The sequence below is a fragment of the Numida meleagris genome, chromosome 13 (genome assembly GCF_002078875.1).
Source record: "Numida meleagris isolate 19003 breed g44 Domestic line chromosome 13, NumMel1.0, whole genome shotgun sequence".
NCBI classification, from domain to species: domain Eukaryota; kingdom Metazoa; phylum Chordata; class Aves; order Galliformes; family Numididae; genus Numida; species Numida meleagris.
The window spans coordinates 1,768,896-1,789,486 of NC_034421.1; the positions used below are offsets into that span (position 1 = coordinate 1,768,896).

At 44.7% G+C, this 20,591-nt stretch overlaps 1 long non-coding RNA gene across 24 annotated transcripts in view; it reads right to left on the minus strand.

Moving 5' to 3' along the window:
• The window catches only part of LOC110405871, a 162,510-nt gene that overhangs the window by 44,965 nt on the left and 96,954 nt on the right, over positions 1–20,591 (minus strand). Inside the window, exon 2 of one of the 24 annotated variants that reach the window (XR_002443138.1) lies at positions 7,800–7,878. The exons of the other annotated variants lie outside the window; for them this stretch is intronic. This is a non-coding gene — a long non-coding RNA (uncharacterized LOC110405871). The remainder of the gene's footprint in view (positions 1–7,799; positions 7,879–20,591) is intronic. 24 annotated transcript variants of the gene reach the window in all.

Below are 20,591 nucleotides of genomic sequence, written 5' to 3' on the forward strand. Positions count from 1 at the left end.
ACCTATTCTCGTGCACCCTCTGTGAACCTGCCATTGATTCAGACGCTCATTTCCACACCTTCACTGTACTTCCTCACTCAGACCATTCCTACAGATGATCTTTTGGAGCTGGAAACACCGTGGAGAAAACATAATTTCCTGCCTGCTGCTCTAAGGGAACCTTGAAGCAGTGTTCCTGTGCTATGTGCTCTGAAACAAAATGTACAACTAGTAAGGCCAAATGAAGAATTACAGTGAAACAAGTAAACAAATAACGACTGAAGTAAACTGGCAACAAAGAGGCAGATCTTACAGGACAGGACAAATTGCTGCTCTTTTTCTAACTCAATTTTTAACTTCAACTGATCCCTAATCGGCACCACCCTTGAGTTCAATGGGAATAAATAGGAGGCATGACTTTCAGAGCAGCCCACGCATTAAATGAAAAGTACAGCCCACCAACACAAGTGTGGTTATCACAACAGTGCAGCAACAGGCTCTGCAAGAAGTAGGCAGAAATGCTGATGTCCATGGAGCTCTCTGACTGCAGTGGGATGGTTTTCACTCCGTCTGCCTTGAAGCCTCATTCCTCCCGCTCAGCACTGGGGATTTCTGCCCTTTAAAAGACTGCTTTGAAGAGCAGTAGCTGGATAACGTAAAACGTAAAGATGTCAGACGTACTGCAGGTTACTCACTACAAATACACGTTCCCCATAAGTCTAACATACCCTCCTGATGAGATAAATCTATTTTTTCTGTGATGGATTTTCAGAGATGCGCATCAATAGTACTTATACATGTGAAATTCTAAGCCCAGAAAATCAGCAAGTCAACTGGGAGTCCTGGCACCGAGCAGGCAGCATGGCGCTGTACTCCGATCCCCAGTGATGGCACACAGCAGTTTTGCTATTTAACCCAAGGGAGCTCTGTATACTTCAGAGAAAAGAGAGAGGGTGAGGAAAAAAAATATCTGTTTGTCATCATGGGGGCAAAATAGCTGCTAGACAAATTCATCCATCTCACAAGATTACTGTCATCATCTTCTCTACAGCTTTTTTTTTCCCCCCTCTTCCACTACGTGTGTATAGAGAAGAGCAGAATGATGAAAGATTAAATAAGAACAAGTTGAATGACAAATTCAGTAGTTATATAATAACGAGGAAGTTCTTCAGAACTGTTTAGGAGCAAAATTTGTCTTGTATACATAAGACAGGCTATTTCAGCATGGCATGTGACCTACTCTGCCCATAAGGCTTTGCAAAGACATTATGGGGGAAATTAGAATTACAATTCAAACAGTAAAAAAAAGACTGAAACAATATCGGTAGGAGTGAAAGAAAAGAATCCTGGCTGATACTATTTAACATTTGGAGCAGTTCTAGAAAATTTTAAAAGTGGGAGCTGATGAAAATGAAAGAACTAAGCTTTGAATTTGGTAAACGATGCTTACTTGATTACACCCATATGCAGTCACTGATGAGATCTTGAACAGAACTGATGAAAAACTGGATTGTTTACATGTATTAAACCAAGCAAATGGGAATCTGAGCTGAATGTGCCAAAAAACCTTGAGAATAAAAATGCTAGCAATAATTGCTACATTTTATGTGTCAATGGCACGCCGGCAAGGCTTCTGCATCAAATTCTGACCAATGGAAAAAAGGTTGGGTATGTGAAACTGTAATATCACTTATCTACCAAGCAGGACACCTGATGACTGACAACTTTAATTTGAGCGTGAAATTGGCTGACTAGCTGTTGAAACATCCATCCCTTTTGACAGGGACAGCAGTCTCCAGATATTTACCACTAGAAACTTCCAAAGTCAACCGCCTGCTGTACTCATCTTCATTTCAAGCAGCAAAGAGAGAGCCTTAATCCAAATCACAGCTCTCCCTCCATGAGCAGGGCAGCGGTCTCCTCGTGGTGCGGTCATCACGCACCGTTCCTCTCTCTATGGAAAGGTCCATGTCCTCAGGAGAGATCTAAGCACTGGGGAGCTGAGTACCCAGAGGGCAGCGTGAGGTCAGGTCGTGAGCTGAATCCAAAGGAACAATTTAATATGGAATTAAAATGTGCATCAGGAGGGCAGATTTGCAGCCAGAGCTCTCAGTGGGTTGTTGACAGCCCAAGGGGACCCGCTGCAGCTTGATTTCGTTGTTGGGTTGCACGCATGTCATCTCACATGAACAAACCACGAATATAACCAAGCAATGGGGCTACAATCCATGTTATTGTACGGCCCCTACCTCTGCTCTGCACTGAAAGCTAGCCTTTCTTTTCAAAACAAACACCAAATGTAAGTGAGAGCAGCCAAGACAACCACGACTCCTGTGTTGTATTGCTGAGTGTCACCATGCTGTCCTGCCTGGACAGCAGAGAGAAGTGAGTGTGGAACGTGTGCTTGGCTAGGTTAGGACAAAACCAGTCCTAACTGCCTTTTTGTTGTTTTTAATCTCTTTTTAAGCTGCAGTCTCACCAGTACAAAGACCTAGCAGTAATTCTGAACCCTATTACATTTGCATGCCTTAATTTATTTAGGGAACTCATTAGTACTCATTTAGTTATCCTGATTTTGATATTTGCCATCCACTCTGGGTTGAGGGATTGTTTACATCTAAACAACAATTAGAACAGAAGCCAGACAGGAAATTCTAAAATCCTCTCAAGTCAGCCCTGAGTTGCAAGCTGCCTTCCTACAGGACTCATTGCTGCCAGAGAAACCAATTTCAATTCCTTCAGCCTCACTGCAGCACCACGTGCAGGTTTGGCTTTCCCTCCAGTTTGTCTTGGTCTAGGAACTCCAGAAATACTTGGTATCCCAGCGAAAGATGTCCACACAGAACATCCCTCCCTTCAAAATGGACTCTCTCTCAACCGATGGCTGAGTGACCAACATAGATGTTCCATAGAGATGATGTTAAAACAAACAACAACAACAAAAACCCTCAAAAACTAAAAAAACAAACAAACAAACAAAAAAACACAACAACAACACTGCTCCCCTCCCAGCTTTATGATGAATTTATGGCTCTTAAGATCCTATTTGGCATTGTGCTCCTGGTTCTTCGGCTGCCTGGTGCCCCAAAGCAGCCCTAGGGTGACTTGGCTGTGCCAAAGCAGACCACAAGACACTAACAGTGCTTAACTTTCCTAAAAATACCATCCAAACAATGGCCTAGGGGAATGGCAAAGTACATATGAAGCCTGAATGCTGCATTGACTTTTGGATTGCAACAGAAGGCTTCCAAGGAATTGAAGGATTACTGCTCATTTTCATTCAAAAAGGAAAAATAGAACTGATGAGTATAACATGTACACGTACAGTATGCTGAGCGCTGCATCAGCCCAGAGACTATTAGCACATAATTAATTAAAACGGCTTGGCACTTAAGCTTATGCTACTGACACTACATGAGCTAACGCTGGCCCACTTTCTACTCTGATTATAGCCCATGTCAATAGGACGGACACATCTGAAATCATTTCCTGCTCTTTGTTACAGTGTGTGCCAAGAACAGGAGAAACTGATGCTATAAAACAGAGAAAGCATCTCGAGCTTTGCAATGGAGGATGGAAAAAGGACAAGGAGCGTGCAGGCAGCCCTCGGTGGTGACACGCTCCTGCAGATGAGAGCCCCCAGACCGCTGCGAGAACTCTCTGATGGAGCACTGCAGGCACGTCTCAGAGCAGCAGGGCTCTCACTTCAGAACACAAAGCGGAAGAGGTGGATGTGCAGAAAAATGAGATGGGGAATTCAATAAAAACGAATCGGAGCTTTGCAAACTTCTAGAAAAAATGTTTCTGCAAGTGTTTTGGATTCCTAATTTAGCTGCGTTAAAAAGCCACTGAATCAAAGTAGGCTCTCTTGGCCAGAAAATATTTTCTTCCCAAGTGTTGCAGTCAAATACTGCAGGAATCCCAAAGGGTTCTTTCTCTCCCAGGCGTAAGGACGAGGAGCTGCTCTGACATGGTCCATGTCTACTTGGGTAAGCTCCCCCAGCTCCTTCGGCCTCAGCGGGGCTCTGCTGCTACCCCAGCTTGGGCTCAACCTGAAGCACAAATCTGACAGTACCGAGCTCTGTGCATCTGCACAACACACTAAATGCAACTCTTGAGGATTTATTAGTGTTTCAGTGTCACCAAGAGCTGATTAATTATCAAGGATTTCTCCACTGCAGCTAAAGGGAGAGAATCGTGCTTTGAAGAACAGCATCATCCGCACCAGCTGAGTAGCAGAGAGCTAATTATTTCTGTCTATGTCATTGTTGCTGCCATCAGTGGGGAGAAGCTGGCATTTCTCCAGCTTCTAGTACTCTAAGGTAATAACAAAGTGTCTCAGCATGCAGCGTGTTAGAAGGAGATTTAATGTGCTTGCTGAATATTGTATTGAGCTCCTGATTTGTGTCAGCAAGACCTGCTAATTCATAAGAAAAAGTGTCATCAGAACTTATTTTACATACGTTTAGACACGGGCAAATTACACCAGAGACAGCCTGAGTGTAGCCATTAGGACTTTGCTGCAGATCTCGTCTGACTTGGAGGGTTGCTAAGGGTGCAGGCAGCTCGCTGTGCAGCAGCCCGCTCGGCCGTGGCCTTGCAGGGGTCCGGCCCTCCTGCACTGCTGCCCCACTGCTCCTCTGCCAGCACAGAATCTGCAGTGTCCTGCTGCTCCTCTTGCACCTCCCCTGTGGCTGCATCCTGCAGTGCTGGGGGAGCAAGCTCAATCGGCTCCTGCAGCTCCCTCACCTCTCCTGCTGCATCTATAACACAAGGCCTGACCTAAGACTCCTGCGTCTGCCATTTAAAAACTGGTCTCTCAAAATACATCAGATTTCTACTGACACCCCATTTCCCCAGATAAAATCAAACAGGAAAACTATTGCAACCGGTTCCGAGATGGAACAGTGCTTGGGTTCCTCGGGTGGTGCCAGGCTCCATCCCGCCTTGGGGGCGAGGAGCGGCTGCCCTGCTGGGACAGCCTGGCGGTGGTTGGTGAGGGACCGAGCGGGAGGGCCGGCACGTGGCTCCCTCCTGGAGCCTCCAAGGCTGCAGCGTGCATTTCGACACCACGAAATCCCAGAACCCTTCATAAAATATTCATCCCTTGTTTAATGCCGCATCTTCTAATTTTAAAATTCAGCCCCTAAATAATTCAGCAGACTTATGGAAAGGAAATAAAGAAAAAAAAAAAATAAACAAGGCTCCAACGAACAAAATCCCCACCGAGGTTGCGGCACGGTTCCTAAATTAAACCTGCCAAAGGTTCCTATCATATTACTCGAGAGAGATTTATGGCTGCGCCCGCTGCCTCTGGGCGCTGAGCCCTTTTGCCAACAGATGATACCAGTGGGCTGATGCTGCCAAAGGAAGGGAAAAGCTTATGGGAAGTGCGACCGCGTGCGGGCAGAGCCAGAGAAAGCAGCTGCTCAGACCCTGCCCCGCTCCTCCCTCACACCGCAGCCCAGGCATCACCTTCTGCAGCCCCACACCCCTCCTGCCCCCCATGTCCTGCTCACAGTCCCCATGGAGCTCTTCCTCGCCCGCCTGCTCTCCACTTTTACACATGAGAAGATATGCAGAGATGGCAGAGTCGAGGCCTCTCCTCACTACTCAGTCCGTAATTAAAGCATCTCGTTTGGTTTAAATTTGTGTGCTTTCACGCTCCAGTTCTTGGGCTTTGTTACGGGTTTTCTGTGCTAAGCAAAGAAGCCACGTTACACCCCAAACTTCCTTCTCCTCTTTCCTTGTGCAGAAAACGCTACCCTGCAGAATCAGCCCCAAGTGGGCCGCTGACAGTTGTTCAGCAGCACACAAAAGTCGGACTGGCACGAGAGATGAAATTAAAACATAACGCTCCACAGCCACGGACCTGGTTTCTGATAACAACATTGTGCCTCAGTGCTTTGCTGCTGTTCAGGGCTGCCTTCGTGTAGGTTACCCTTCCAGAAGTCAACTCAATTCACCTCTTGCTGCAGAAATACAGTGTGTCCCCTGAAATGGTACGTATGCCAGCTAACTTTCCCAATTTAATTAACTTTTCCCCAATGGCCTTGCTGAAATAGACTTCAAAGTTCAAAAGACCAAAAAAAAAAAAAAAAAAAGAATTGCATTTTAATAATGCACTCGACAGAAATGGGGAAAAAAAGAGTTTTCATTATTCAGTATTGAAGTCATGGAAACTCCCGTGCCTAGCGGCTGCTTTGCCTTTTATAACATCAATAATTTAAAACTTAATTGTTGTGCATTATTTGGTTAAAGAAGATTATGACTCTAACATTTGCATTTATTTATCAGTAATGGGGAGATAGCTCTTCCTCAGCAGAAATATATTTAGAAATTCATTCACCCTGCAAACAAAATCACAAAGTGGCTCATCCCTAATGCTCCTATTTAACCACCGAGAAATTAAGCCTCTCCACTCCGGAGTGTGATGAGAAATGTCTGTTTATTACCAAGCCATTTAGGTGACTTTTCTGGAGTGCACTTTCAAACCATTTGAAAGGCGTATTTTGAGGGTAATCTCTGGGAACAACAACCCCATTACATCGTGCATAAGCGAAGTGAAATGTCTTGTTTGTGTCTCCAAAGGGCAGAAGACGTTTCTTAATGTCTTCCATCTATCAGAAGACACTGAACGTCCCTGGAGCGGTCTGGGCGCAGAGGACAGCACTCTCTGGGACAAGGCACACAGTGGCACTGCCACCTGTCACGTCTGAGCTGACTTTGCAGGCCGCAGGTTCCAGGCGCTGCTTTGAGCTTGTGGGATGCACAGCTACCCAGCAGCGCCTGCGGAGCATCCCAGTGCTGCATCACCCCTCTGCCAACCTGCACAGCCAAGGAGCAGCTCCCCACAGCTTCCCAATCCCCTGTTACTGTGGGTGCCACGGCTCAGGAGCCCACAGTTTTGCTCTGGGGCCTTCTGCTTCCTCATCTGCCCCTCCTGCAGGGTGCTTGGTGGCAGCTAATGGGCAGTCCTGCACCAGGGCACTCCTCCCTGATCCCCTCAGCGTGTAAGGTTACATCTGAAAATCCCATCCGCAGTTAATTACGGGGAATTTGGATGTTCACCTTGTAGGAATGAAAGCTTAACTTTCCAAAAGCACCACTCGTGGACCTGCAAGTCCTCATCGTTCCCACACAAAGCTTAGATCATTATCACAGCAGCAGGAACAACAGCAAAAATTAAGAGGGAGAAAGGGTCTTTCAGGATTGGAAAGCAAAATGTGAACTCTACCGGGATTAAGTAGCACTGAAAAATCATCTGCTGTTTCAAATCCAGCAATCTTGTAATACGCAGCACTCCCGAGAGCCTCATCAGAGCAAATCGCATTCAACTGTTGACTTTAAAAAAAAAAAAAAAAAGGCAGGAGGAAAAAGGATTGTTATACCTTCTTCCTTTTACCAAGATATAAAAAAAAAACAAACCAAGAAACCAGAGAACGTGGGAGGTAGAGCTTTCAAAGCAAGCCATTTCCACGCTCAACTCTGCAGACCGTTTCTATATTTATACCCTTCTGAACACACCCCTAATGCAGAAAGGTGAGCACTGAGGGCCATCAGCCCGGCACGCAGAGATGTCAATTAGAAAAACAAACTGTAGCTTTGGAAAGTTTGCAAGTTCCAAAGGAGCACCAAGTCAGCGCCGCGGCTGATGCAGCGGGGATGGGTGAGCGCCTGCGCGCAGAGCAGGTTCCCCCCCGCCGCACCACACGCATCGCTCAGCTCTGCAGAACTCCAGTGAATGCAGATCTGACAGCAATTAGTCTCACTACAAAAAGCCAAGTCCCACCGAGCACAAGACTAAAGGTTGCATTTACCGAGGTTCCCAATGCCTCCTCGAGCATCTGCGCTGATTCAAATTGTGCGTTAATGAGATGCCACGGAGAGCTGAAGTTACTGCAAAAAAAAAAAAAAAAATGATGCCCTGGTGCAGGCGTGATCCTGCTGGGGTCTGTTCTGTGCCTGGGGGAGGTGTGCTGCCCGCTGTCTGGAAACAGGCGGTCTGAGCAAATCCTGCGAGATACCCAACTCAGAGATAGAATGCGAGTTGATTGCAAGCATCCATAACAAAAATGAGAAATCCTCAGGAATAATAAATGCCCTTAATAATGCCTGAGTCCCCATTAGGGAAAAGGATAGCCAGCAACCTTCTGAGTGTCTCATGCTAGAAATGCGTGGAAGGTGGCAGTCTGTCTGCGTGCAGACGGATGAATTGTGATTAATAGCAGAGACTCTGCAAACTCCATTTTGAAGGAGGATTTCTCCTGCTGTCTTTTACCTCCTCAGAGTGATAATACCCACAGAGGTGTCAGGAGACGATCTCGCCCCTGGCGTGGCGCTAACACGGGTCATTAAACTCTGATGAGCATCCATTTAAATCGATCTAAGTCAAAAAGTTGGCTCCTGTTCAAGGCAACCTCGAGAACGCATTGGTGGGAGGGGGCTGGGCAGCCGGGGCCAGGCGAGCTGAATGCAGATGGGAGACAGAAATGGAGGGAACCTGTGCTCAGGGGGTGTGCTGGGTAACAGTGAGCGCCACAGCCAGCACGACCATCAGCTGCCCTGTGCTACCAGACACAGCGTGGCAGCACCAGAACCCGACTGCCTGGATGCTGCCCTCCAAGGGATGGCACAGGCGGGTGAGCAGAGAGCTTCCAGCCCAGATGAAGCAAAAGCATGGAAAGTGCGATTTCATGCATGGAAGTCCAGAGGACGTGTTGCTCAGAGCATTGTGGAGTGCCAAAGCCCCACGTTTTGCTCATATCTTGCTGGGCTTTTCACGTGCCTGCTTGCTAGCCACACCATGGTCCCTGAACATCAGCATTCAGCAGATCCCAAGGAAGCGCAGCAAAGCAGCCCTGCTAGGACACTTCAGCCCAGAAAACAGGAAATACTGAACACAATTCCAGTAAGCCAGTTGGCACTCTATTGCATATTTAGTGTCTCTGAAAGTACTTGCACGTGTTTAGCAAAGCATTTAATTTAGTGGAGCTGGGTGGTAATATTTACTCAGCTAATGCCTTTTTATTGGCAAGAGCTTTCACTGGTACAGGGCTCCTGTCTTTCGTTTTTAAAGGCTTGCGTGCGTGCATCAACACTCCTTGCTCTTACGAAGGATCCAAAGTTATCTGAAAAAAACCAGTATTCCAAAACCTGGAGAAGAATGACCTGCGTCCTATATAATCAATGCTGTTTTCCTGGTTGCAGAGATCACAGATTGCTTTAGAATTACAGCCAGTCTATAATAAGCTGTATTTCATCTTATATTTAAATGCTCTCTTTTCACTTCACCAGATGCATCACCAGTCTCACCTGGTCATTTACATAGGAACATTTCACCCTTCAATATTTGCCAACACAAATCACAATTGCAAGCGGGTCATTATCTAACTATTGTTATAGAGCGAGCAAATCACTGAAAAAAGCCTTAAAATCCCAAAGGTAGATATGGAGACAAGTTGAAAGGGAGACAGCACTTCAAAGCTATCTGTTATTTATGATCAGCTCTGCTGACCTTTGAAAAACAGTCCGAAGTCACACACAAAGACCAGACCCAGCTGTCAATGACAAACCTTATGCTGGGCTGTAGTGGGAACTAGATCAAGCTCAACACCAAATTAACATCTGGGTTGTTTATCCTTTATCCTTTAAAACATTTCACATAGTACCACATGGCTTTCAAAAGGCATTACATTTCCATCGGCTTGCATGCAGGGGTTGTACACTAACTCTTAACACTGAGCCTCTGCTATGGTGATAACGAGGGTGTTTTTGTTGCTGGGAAGGTCTGAAGGTACAGATCCACCACGCAGCACTTCTACAACCACGCATTCACCCTCCTGTGTTTTATAAATGGGTGTGTTCCTTGATTTTGTTCTTCTTGTCTAGTATTATCATTTAATATTTACTCTGCCACTTCATAGCTCCTGACCCGGATAGCTCAGCTGACAGAAAATGTAACAATAAAAACCCCCACCATCTGAAACCAGTTGCCTCGGTTAGAGTTTTGCTGGAAGTTGCAGAGCTAATGGAGCGGATTAGCATTTTCGCCTCGACAGGTACTCATCTGAGAGACACCTATTTTCCTTCTGCAGTTTCCTGGGAAAATGACATGCTCTTTTGAGAGGGAGGATCTAAACTACAAGAAAGATCTTGTTATGCCCTGGCTTCATAAACAGGAGCTTCAAAAACCAACAGAGCCTCATTATATATGGAATAAACAGAAAGGCCATGAAGGAACTCGCTGTCTCTGCAGATTCATGAAGTGAGAATGGGCACGATTTTCCAGCAGATAGGAAGTCATTCACCGCCTTCAAAGTTCCTGGCTCCATCAAGATCAAAGATCCAGATGCTCAGCATCATTGCCTACAAATACAAACTGGGAATTGTACGAATGCAAGAGACCTTTTTAATGCAGGAGTCAAGAGTCCTCCTGTGTCAAACTCCAGAGCACATAATCCTCCGTGTTTTTGACTTTTTGACTAAGGGCTGGGAGACAGAAAGCTTCAGATGTGCAATAAATTATACTTACAAACAATTATGCTTCGTTTTAGAATCCACTCAATTTATACCAAAATCCCTTGGCTCAGGAACATGGTATGTCCTGCGTAATACGCAAGCACTCAAAGAAAAATGTAGTGTATAAGAAGTAGCCAAGTTGGGTTTTTTGACTAATGATTCACAAGTGCTTAAATATAAATAAATTTAAAGGGAAGATGGTTTTCACAGCCCTCGAATAAACCTTTTCAAAGTTCCTTAAAATAGACAGTACAACACAATGAGGAAGCAGTCTTAGCAACCTGGAACAGATGCTCAGTTCTGAAATACGTATTTTAAAATGCAGAACTCTTTAGTCCTGCATGAGGACTGCAAAGCTAATGTCCTACACTAGTCAAGACTCTGTGAAGTATCTTCAAATACCTTTACAAGGGCATTTTCTTTAACACAGGTGACCCAAGCACTGTGTTACACAGCCACAACATTTAAAAACTTTTTTTTCCATTTTATATTGTTGCTTTTCTTAAAAAATAAATAGATCTGAAAAAGCCTTAGTGTTCTTCCTGTCCCTCTCCTCCAACTCCCCCACGTGCATCTCCTTTTGATAAAGCCTTCTTTTACTGTTCTCTAAGCTTCATCCTCCATTTTCCTTCAGGGTCTCATGTCTGTTCATGCATTTAACATTTTTCCTTCCTTTATCTGCAGTTATTTCCCTCATTTCTGTTTAAGCACCTATCTCTGATACCTTCCTCTTATCCCATCTCTTTCCAATTCTTCCACTTTCCCAATCCTATTAATTTCTACCTATACTCCTTCCATGAGTTCTGACACTCAACATCTTACACTCCAATTCCTCCTCTCCAGCCCCCTCCAATAAATTCTCTTCCTATACCCTATCATCTTCTTTCACAGTTTCCCCAAATAATGCACTGGATCATAAATATTTCCATGTTTTATTCAGCTTGTGTTTGTGACAACCCCCAAAATGAGCTGCCTTGCTCAAATATTAATCTAATCACTGTTGTCTTCTGCTATCAATTCACCCTGTGAGCTGTCAGCTTCCCTGGGTGTGAACACTCTGAATTTCCTCTTCTGTGTCCTCTACACCAACTTCTCCAACTCCAGCTATTTCAGCAGCATCCCTTTCCTCCTAGTTTCTTCTCCACAACAAAACTCCTAATCCAACATTATTCCTTTCAGCATTACCAACATACATTCCAGCTCACACCATTATCATTCTGTTTTAATATTCACATCAGGGCTAGGAGGCAGCCGGCCCAAGATGAAAAACAGAGTGGAAATTCAGGGAACGGCTCATGAAGCGTGCGGCTTTCAGCAATCATGGGCAGTGACATTTGGAGGCTGCTGTTCTCAGCTGAAAGGCTGGAGGCATCTCCTCTGGGACGGTAATTGAGGAACTAACGCTGTCTTGCCAACAGACTCTCTTTTCTGGTCTCTGCCCAACAGACATGACTTGGATGTTATCCTTCCACCATGCCTTGAAATCTGGGCACACTAAATAGTCATTTTCCCTCTTGTTCAGGTTTTAATTCAACCTCCCTGACCACAACAGGTGTTGATGTTGGAATCATGTACTGAAGAGGTGCACACTGCTGTTCTCACAGGACATCATATTTATAGTCCAGCAGCATCTGTTGAGTAATATTTATATTTTTTCTGTTCATTTTATGTGAATTTTTCAGTATGTGGCATTGCTCCCCTTCCAGTCTGTCTTCATTTACTCCTTTTTGATCTCCTTAATCCCATACTGCTCAATTTTCCATTCCCTTATGTCCTACCTAACTCATTTCTAAATTCACATGTGCTTGCACCTGCTTCCCCCTCCAACCACTGCTGTGTGCATAAAACAATGCTAACACGAGATGAGCACACACAGAAGAAAGGGACAAGGACGATGCTCCCTAAGTGGGCACGTGGTGACGGCCCACAGGTTCTGCTGACGTCGCTGGCCAGATTCATGAAGAGTAGAGGAATAAAAGAAAGGAGAATGGCACCTGGTGACAAATCTGTGTAATGGAAGTTCTTTCCAAACCAGTTTCTCCAGACTCATTTCACTGAGGCATCTTCATCTGAACACCCCAGGCACCAGTAGATGCTGGGAGCCACCCAGTTGGATAGCAGCTCTACAGAAAAGGGTCTGGGAGTCCTGGTAGGCACAGAGCTGAGCGTGACTCTGCAATGCGCTCTTGCTGCTAAGAAGGCAATGATAATCTTGGCTGCATTTTTTTTTCCCCTTGCATTTTTGCCATAGATTTATACACAGTGAATTTCCCAGACCGGTTTTTCAGGGAGCAGAGAAACAACGTGAATCTATTCAATAAATTGTTCCAGAGTAAGTAACCTGTTTTGCCATGGAAAATCGGATTTGTGTTTTCTTTAGCAATGTGAAAGACTGGAGTCCTGAGTATATATATGTATGCTCTGCTCTGCCAGAATGTAAAGCCGGAACATTATTATCTGATATTCCTGGAGGGAGGAAGGTTTTATGCCTTTTACCTCTAACAAGTCATCCCAGCAGAAAGAGAACGAGAGATTTTTCAATGCTTTTCTCTACCTTGAGTACCTATGTCAGGTCCATTAGCTTCATTTCAACGTTTCCCAACTTGATTAGAAGTATTTGCAGTTGAGAAAAAATGTCTTTGGGCTAACAAACACGGCGCATTTAATACAGGAGCAACAGAAAGACACTGTGCAGCCTCACAAGTGCCATTTTCAGAGATGATGGAACTGTTCCTTTCAGTCTTTCAATTAGCAAGTGGAATATGATAAAATCCGGGTCTTTCCAATGACCTTGTAGACCTTCACTGCCGCCTGTAACAGCTGGGTCTCTGAAGCACATTTTGTTTTGGGCGTTTTTGTGCTTTACGTCAAACCAAACAGACTGATACCAAGGTAGCCTTGGGGATGGCGATACCAGTTTTGCATTTGGGCTTTTGTGCCAGGGGAGAGACAGTGATATCAGTGGGAGTTATGAGCATGATCTGAGGGTGTCATACGGCCCGTGGAATTCTTTCTCCTTTGACGTCTGCTTTATTTCTCCCTGCCTCCATGAATGCTCTACTCTCCTTATGTTTTTTGAGAGCATTCCAGCCCTTGGTTATGCCCATGAAAATCAAAACCCATGGCTGGATAATACAGGAAACCTTATTAAAAAAAATACTAAGCTGCATCATATGCAAATCAGGATTTCATTATCTTTCATCTCATAAAGACTAATAATGCTACAGATGACAACCTTCTTATCAAAAATAGCTTCTAATACAAATTGCCTTTGACTGTATTTACAATGTCACTTTTAATCAAGTAAATTGTCAGGCTCTTGCACTTCTGCGACCAGCTCTACACAAGATTATAATGAAGAGAGAAGTGGGTCCAAGTACCTTCAGCCTTAAACGGCCGCCCATCTCGTACCAATTACTGCCTATTTAGTCAGCTTCCCTTTCTGTTCTTAGACAGGTGCTAGATATAAGCATGCTGGTTCCTCTGAAGGAGACAGAGCACAGAAAAAAGCTTATTCCACTTACCGAGAACATTTGTCTTTGTAATTACACTTACTTTTCTTACTCCTATGCAATTAGTAAACACAAGCTGAGCATCGCCATTTGAATGCCGATACGGTCCCTAACTGTTTCTCTATTATGTCACTTTCAGGTAAGCTAAATGTTCCTTCTATTCGCAAGCTAGCAGCTTTATGTAGATGACTGTATCCCTGCAGGCACGTTCCAGGCACCCCCTCCCATCTCCACGTGCATCCCGTGGGTGCACTGCTGCCCCGTGCCCTGCTCTCAGCATTCAGCTGCCGGCCCGCTCCAGGCCACGCTCACTGTGGTCTCTCCCTGGGCATGCTGAGACCGAGGTTTTCAAACACTGGTACAAGAATTTCTGTTGTTTGGGTTTTTCTGTTGGGAGGGGTTTTAAGCTCTGTGCAGAAGCAGCCAGCATTAAAAAGCAGGATATATACTGGTGCTGAGACTGGATTTATTGATGGCAGAGCGTGCCCAAAGCCCTGATGATGAGCACAGACGTACCACAGCCACTTGCTGCAGCTCACGGTGCCTTTAGGAGATCACACCAACCAGATCCTCCATCAGCAGAGACTGCCCTTGTGGGCTTGGGCAGCGCAACAAGAGCACCAGAGCTCTCAGCAAAACCAAAATGGGAAAAGTTACACTTCCAGGCAGAAGGACGCACTGATACAAAAGGTAACCTAGTTTCCAAGTTTCCACCTGTAGATCCTTTGATTTCTGGTAAAAGTGAACTTATTAATCATTTCCTTTCTCGTGAATTAATAAAGTTTCTGCCCTAAGGCCAGCCGCCTATTTTCACAAAAGGTGCAGGTGCTTAACACAGTTCCTTTGCCAAATATAGCTGTACATTTTCTATCGGGTTTAGATGTATTACTGAAGTACTGACAGACACAAGGAGAGTGTGGAAGCATACATCTCAACGTACGTCTAAAACATGGCATAAGCACTTCAACGTTTCAAGTCATAAAAATAGCATTATTTCTTTCATCCCCGTTCATTCCTTTTTTCTCAACAGACAGGTTCCTGCCACCGCAGCAGAATTATTTTAGCTGGAGAACAAGTATACCCAAATATAAGCTTGTGCTTCAAATTCCTCAAAGCCCAGTGGACTCTTTTCCTGTGGAAAAGAGCACGGCGTCAACTAAAAGAATGAGGACAAGAGCCTAAACCTGAAGAAATCAGGGAAAAATCTCTATTGGTACAAATGGATCAAGGGTCTAATTCCTAGTTTGTGACTCTCAAGCCTCATTTTCAGAGATGCCCATTAAAAGCTGTAGCTGAGCTGACTGTTCGAAGCCAGGAGCAGTTGGCCTTATCCTGGGATGTCACCCTTGACATGTGGACAGCTCCAGGTAACACCGTGATTTGAGACCTCTGTGGGTTTTGGCTAATGGCAGCAAGCAGAAGGCACGTGGCCAGAAGCTGCCCTAAGCACACTGCAAACAACGCTTGAAATATGAACGCAAGACCCAGAGTTTATATACAGTGGCATTAAGGTTCTTGCAAAAGACCTGGTTTGGGATCCTTTGAAGCAACCCTGGATGCCTGTTTGAAGTAGCTGCGGCTTACATATGGGCAGATCTCACACGTGAACAAGTGGACTTGAAACAGTGGAGAGACTTTCAGCAAGAGTCAAGCAACGGCACTGGCTTGTTTCTTGATCCACTGGACAGACCAGGGCAGCATGGGAAGACCACTGCAGATTTTGAGCTGATCTGATGCAAACTGTACTTTTGCAGGAGTTCTTAAAAATATTTTTACACTGAACCCAAAATTAGTGTGTTTTTTTTTGGTAGGGTTTTTTTTCTGGTCTTGTTTTACTTTACTTTCAGTATCACCTCAAAAGGAAAACCAAAAACATTTAACGAAATGAACAGTTCTGCCTTCATTCACATTTTCTCCTAAATCCTTCTGCTCAATTTACCACAAATCAGTGCATACTTTTTACCCATCCAAAACTCACGTTTTCAGGGAAATAACTGAGGTGCTTGGCTGTAGCTTTGATTCATGCCTGATACCAACCCAACAGAAAAAAGCAACTCAACTCCGCAGGAAATTAGACTTAGCAGGGCTCACTGGGGCAGTCAGAGGACTGGTGACAGCCATGCCCTCGCCAACCAAGCAGTGCCAGTCTCACTTTTAAGTCCCTCTCCTGACCTTCCTCCCCCATCGCCCTGCAGTTAAACAAGCCACAGCCCCCCCTGTTAAGCAGGGCTCTGGCACCCAGGAGAGGAGCTTCTGGACCAGCTACTGCTCAGTGAGGCATATCCTTCCTTTCTTTTCAAGAGTTGAAAAGGGGAATTTCTTTCATGCCCTCTGAAGGCAAATTTCAAAGCCTGGTTTGTAAAGGTCACTTCATGTGCAGAGCTGCTGTCCTCCTCCTGTCTATTCTGGTCATAAATTCAGAGCTCCAAGATGAGGAAATAAAAGTTTTGATTATATGCACTAAATTTCTATGGTATTTTTCATCTCTGTTCTATCACTGTGCTCCATTTACTAGACAGTGTCTCATAAAAATAGTGGCCCTACCAAGTGTTGTGCATTATCTTCAAAACACCCTGATTCGGCTCACACCTTCCCAGCCCAAAGCCAGCTCTGTGCTATAGCCCTGCTTCCCCTGGGACCATTCCAGCATTGCTTCAATTGTCTGGGCTCTCCTCTGGCAGGTGATGTTGTTCTCTTTAGTGCCTCATTCTTCTGCCAGTAACGTCCCCTGTTCCCAAGCACCCTGCTGAGGGGCCTGGGCTATGGGGCCTCTGCCATCACCTTCAGCTCTCATCATGCGAAGGTCATCCACAGAACACTTTTAGAGCCTGGCCAGGGGACTGCTGGGACAGACACGTCACTTTCTTCGTGTTCAATGCAATGTAGTTTTTTGTAGTTCTAAGACCAGCATTTCTCCCAGCCCTCAACACCAGCACCAATGGCCGATGCAACCCCTTAACCATCTTTCCTCCTCATCTTGGAGAAATCCCAGCGCAACGTATTAAACCACATTCGAGTACCTGGGGAGGAAGGTCTCCCCTTCCCCAGGTCCAAATTGCCAAGGTAAAATATAACAAGAACAGTAAGTCTTAAGCACCACAATACTCGGCTGTACGCTTCAACCAACCCCTGAGGAATCCCAGCTTTTACCTTTTTCAAGGAATAAATTTCAATTGTGGTCTGCTAGCAATACTCAAAAAAAAGTCTACAGCTACAAATATTAACTAGCCGCTTAATTAGAGCATAAAACCCTACCTCCATAAAAACATACACACAGGCACAGCCCTGCCTGTGCACACAGGAGGGTATTTCCAGCAGCATGTTAGCTCAGTTGCTTTTACAGAGCACGCATTCTCTGTCTATAAGAATTCTGCTTTGCTTCCTGAGAAGAATGTTCTGCAGAACAAAAGTCAGTTTGAAAAGACTATAAACTGAGAAATACAGTATCGGTTTAAGAGTTGGATAACACCTCCCCCTCAAACACGAAAAACAAAGAACACTGAGGGGGAAAAGACAAAAGAATGAAGTGAATGTATCTAATATTCCTTTTGTTTGGGAACAAATATCGCAGGCCTAATTTTCTCAAATCCCAAAGAGAGAAAACTCTTTTTCCCCTCCCTTTCTGAATGCCATTTTCATTCTTTTGATAAATTAGAAAGCCTTTAATTTCCTTTTCCATTACAGTTTGAATTATAAACACAGGCACAAGCTTCTGGGGATTTCGCATTAAATACAGATGCAGAAATCACACGTGATGATTCCAAAGGGTTTGTTAGCTGAGGAGAAGGGGATGGTCACTGAACGGAGCACAGCTGCTGCCTCCCCTCTGCCCTTTGGCTCATCGGGGTCCAAAAACCCTCTGTCTGTGAACTCTGGAGAGCTGTGCTCTGCCTTCTGTCCCTGCACAACACAGCTCCCTCTTCTGGAGATTAAATCAGGCCTCTTCGCTCCCAAACATCTCTTAAGGCTTCAATCCGGGACACCAACAACCACGCTGCGGAGCTTTAGGCCAAACCGTGACTTCTAGCAATGACAGCGAACCTGACCTGCGCCATGTCAAAGCTTCATTATTTTAGTATCGTGCCATGAAAAAATGATCAGGAGTAACATCAGACATGCTGGCTTCTTCAGGACCTGAGCCAGAAGCTTTCTAATGCTAGGTTTCTGTCATGGGGCCCAGTTCTCAGCATTTGACTTTGGGTTCCTTCAGCAAAGGAGCGGTACCAGGGCCCTCTGCAGTACCCGGCCCATCTAAGCGTGCCAAGATCAGCTCCTGTAAGAACCAAAACCTGGGAGGAAGGAAGCAAAGACAGCCACGGAGACCCAACAAGCTCTGCCAATGCCCAGGGCTGGAAGACAGCTGCCCTCCCTCCGACATGCACCGCTGGCTGAACTGATGCTCTGACAGTCCCACACTCCTCCAAACATCATCTATTTATAAACAGGGCTAAGCAAGAAACTAACTTCTTAAGCTCCAGAACGCGCACATTTTCCGATATTTGTTCCAAATTTGCAAGCAAACAGATCGATTCATTTCGCAATTCTTTTCCTGCCTCCATTCAGCTGCCAGAAGGATGATCTCTTGGGACAGAGTGCGCTGATCGTGGGGGAATACTTCTAGGGGGAAAAGCTGACTGTGGAAATAGGGTGCTTGCCCCCTTTGAGTCTCTTAATTTACGGAAATGTAATTAGGGAAGAGTTAATGCACAGCACACACAAGGAAGCTGCAACTTCTAGACAAATATTATCAGTACCATTTTCTTCATGCTTCATTAATAAAGAACAAAACGTCTCCAGACTTTGTAACATATGCACAGAGTGATTTCAAACCAGACTGAAATTCTTTTGAAATGAGGGTTATAATATACTCAAGCAATAACAATGCAATTTTTTATTGCTTTGCTTGTGAAGCTGTTTCCATGTTCTACTAGGACAAAGTTATTTGTCAGTTTTGCAAAGCGTAACTTGTTACTTTGATGGGTTTGAGGACCTTCCTGTTTCAGCTATCGATTCAAGGTTGAGCGTAGCCTACAGCACAGATGAGCTTGGGGAATAGTGCCAGAGGAAGACTTGTATGAAAAAATATAATTTCTATAGAAAACATACAAATTAGAGACAGCAAAAAAAAGTTTTGATTTATCTTCTAAATTATATGTAACGCATAGGACTTTGTGCCACAAGGTCACAGAAAAACAGAAAGAATTTTTAAATGTTCCACATTTGCTTATCTTGCTCAAATTACAAACAAAATTGCTTTATTCGTTGCTTAGATCCAAAATAAACAAAACTCCAAGAAGTAAGCACAACCTTCACTTTTTCTACCAACGACCAGATCAGCAAAACCAACGTGTCCTGCTCTGTCTACAGATGCCCAAAAGCCACTCTTCTCATTGGCTTTCTCCATTGAAGAGTAGGGACACAGCAGCCTGGGCCAAAAAATGTCTGCCCTGAGAGCCCTGATGGGGCAATTATATCTGCAGAACTGAAGATTTCCCTTCTAATGTCTGTTTCCAAAAGGAATCAGATATGGGCAATTCCCCAGGTGATTTTGCACTGAACACAAACCTTCGTCTGTGTGGGAAAAGGGGAGTCAAAATCATCTCACAAGGATAAACATCTGATACAAGAAATCTGGAGGAGAACACGGCCCAGGAGATTTAAAGAAAGGAATTCATCTACTTCAGAAAAATGCCTGTATGCTCCTACAGCGATGTGTTAAATTGCTCTGTAAGTATCGAGATATATTTGAATTGTAAGCACTGATAAGTACAGAGTGGGGAACGGTGAAACAAACTACGTAACAATGTCAGCGTATGGATTTTTAAGCAGAGATTTGCCTATCACCTGATAATTTCCAATTGGTATTTCTTGTTAGTGTCCATTGTGGTCTGACTTTCCATGTGATATGGGCCGTATCTGATAGACAAATGGCTCTGAAGTAGTACTCTGCAAATATGGAGTATTTTCGTAACTAACCAGAGAAGCAGATGAACCACTAGGTCCCTGGGAACAGGTGACCAAAGCTGGCACTGCCATAGTGGGGGTGACTGGGCGCTGTTATTCAGCACGGAATAACCGTAATTGAAAGACTGTGCTGTCAAAGGGAGCAGAGAACTGGAGAGCCCTGTAAAACCAAAGTGCAGATCTGCTGGAGAGCTGGAACCTTCCAGACATTTAATTAAACAGAGAAGCAAGGCGCATTTGGGGTTGAAATCTTTGTTTAAACATCCGCTGTTACTTTATTTAAATATCTAAGTGGAAGATAGAGTTCACATGCTGAAAGCAGCCAGAAGATTGCTCCCCTCCCACTCTTTTTCATTTATTTTTTTTTACTTATTCTGAACATTGAATAAACACATCAGATTGATCGGATCGTGTCTGCTGGTCAGCACAGCAGCACGATTTCAACTCTTATGCTAGGAAACAAATTCCTTTCTGAAAACAGATTCTTCTACACTGGCTCATACAGTCCCATAAAATAAAATATGCAAACTCAACTTGCTAATAAACAGCCTGGACATACCACAGTATCTGTGTCTCAAGAGAATCTAAGGAGCAGTTTGGATTTTTACTTGTGTT